Genomic DNA, 2,217 nt, shown 5'->3' with positions numbered 1-2,217 from the left:
AGAAAGAATTCAGAATCCATTGGAGACAGATTGCAATGAAGTGCAAAGTGTTCACTTAGGAGTAAGTAAAAAGCCAGGAGAAAATGCATATAATGCAGCCTAATAAATGGAATAATAAAAAGAATTAACCAAATTTTCTTTTTAAACTCTTCTAATCATAAGACATACTGCTCTTATGGCAACCATTGTATTCTTAGCTACAAGTCTGAAAATATTTCTTTTACATTAGTCAAAAATACCCCCATATAACTTTTTAAAAATTTTTATTTGCATTTATTTTTGTGAAATTTATTCCTGGACCATAAGTTTTTGTTTCTTCACTTTCTTCTGGGATATCTTTTTCTTCTGTGCAACCTCCTTTCCTGGCTTAGGAACAATCTGCTCTTTTTCAGTAAGGATCATCTCAATGTGCAGGGAGAACTCATATAAGGGCTCAGACCATGAGCTCTGTTAAGTCCTGCGCCACGTCTTGGGGGCTTTGTTCACCTGGATGTGCTCAATGACTAGAGAATCTACATCTAAGTCCTTACGTTCAACATTACTCTGCATTTTTTGAGCACGTGCAAGAAAAATTCAGCACTCTTTTTGGGTCACCGACCTTGTGCCCAGCCCTGCGTTTTGGCCTGGGCACAGCTACCAACTTCACCACCATAATGATGGAATGGCACATATTGCTTCTGTAGAGTGACATCCTTCTGCTACTTTGTGGCTTTTTGAATATGTATACCCTTAATGGCCTGGACAGTTTCATGAATGTTTTTGAAGTGAAGGCGAAGATTTGAACCTCTTGATTTGCATAATTTTGTTGGGTTTTCTGGGCCAAGTGAATAGCAAACCATTTTTAGAGGTCACCTCAGGTCACTTAGTGGAAAAGCCATGTAAATTTTAACTAAGAGTTTTCATTCTTTTCATTATAGCCACATGAAGTGAGAGGAGTAAATGAGATGCTATAAGTGGCTCAGTGCCAGGCTCAGACATCTAGATTAGGCACAGCTCTTGTGTGCTTTCCTAGCACTAAATCCACCTTACTGCAATGTCTTCTGTAAGACTGTAAATGCCTTTGAAGGTGAGACTGTTTCTATTCTTTCAGAATCCTTAGCAACTAGTGTAAGGTCTAGTATGGGTTCTCAATAAATATTTGTTAAATGATTGGACAAATTGGTGTGATTTACCAAATCTTAGGTTTCATCCTTTTTCTTTTGTTTTCCATGTTTCTCTTCCTCTTCATATCTAAACAGTATTTAAAATAGTTAAATATTTTTCTCTCATCCAGAGTTAGCAACTTTGGTTCATTCAGCTGTATCTCACAATATTTTTCAGATTCTTCCCCACCCTTGCCTTCTTCTCTGAATATTTTTTTTTCTTTTTCTTTTTTTTCTGAATATCTTTGGAAGGTCAATTTCCCTATGAGAATGTGACAATTCCCTATGAGAACTGATTGTGAGGATATAGTTGAAGTACAAGCAGCACAGAGTATTAATAAGCCCATCATCCACCTGGTTGCAGTCACTGCACTTCTGTCAGTGAAGCCTGAAGAGGCCTTGTCTGCTTATCCATCCACCTTATCACCAGGTTGCCTCAAATTGAGCAGGCAACCAATGAAAACAAGTAGGCTTTCATCATATTAACTTTTTGAAAACCACTCCTTCCCCAACCTGTTTTGTGCCTTTTTTAAAAGCTGTAACTCCATGGAATTTAAATCTGGAGTTTGAAAGACTTTATACTTAACTTTATTAAATTTCACTTAGATTTAGTCTGTGGTTATATGTTTTAAATTTACTTTGTAAAATATCTTCATTGGTCCAATGCCAACAAATTTCCATATTTGTTGAACACACCAGCTTACCTATATGAAGTTTAATGGTAAAATTTTGAGGTCAGAAAAGCTATGAAATACTGGAGTTCCTGTTGTGGTGAAGTGGAAAGGAATCCGACTAATATCCATGAGGATTCAGGTTCCATTCCTTGCCCCCCTCAGTGGGTTAAGGATTGGGCATTGCCATGAGCTGTGGTGTAGGTTGAAGACAGGGCTTGGATCCTGCATTGCTGTTGCTTAGGCCGGCATCTGTAGCTCCCATTCAACCCCTAGCCTGGGAACTTCCATATGCTGTAGGTGTGGCCCTAAAATGCAAAAAAAAAAAAAAAAGAAAGAAAGAAATGCAATGAAATACTACTATAAACTGCCATTTAGAGAGATTGGAATCTACTAAAGTAGCT

General features: G+C 37.6%; 1 pseudogene; it reads right to left on the bottom strand.

Annotated features, from left to right (window-relative positions):
• Positions 1-288: 288 nt before the first annotated feature.
• On the bottom strand, positions 289-839 carry LOC125122200 (60S ribosomal protein L17-like; annotated as a pseudogene).
• Between the last annotated feature and the right edge of the window lie 1,378 nt (positions 840-2,217).

Source organism: Phacochoerus africanus, chromosome 3 (assembly GCF_016906955.1).
Source record: "Phacochoerus africanus isolate WHEZ1 chromosome 3, ROS_Pafr_v1, whole genome shotgun sequence".
Taxonomy (NCBI): Eukaryota; Metazoa; Chordata; class Mammalia; order Artiodactyla; family Suidae; genus Phacochoerus; species Phacochoerus africanus.
This window is presented reverse-complemented; position numbering and strand designations above follow the sequence as displayed.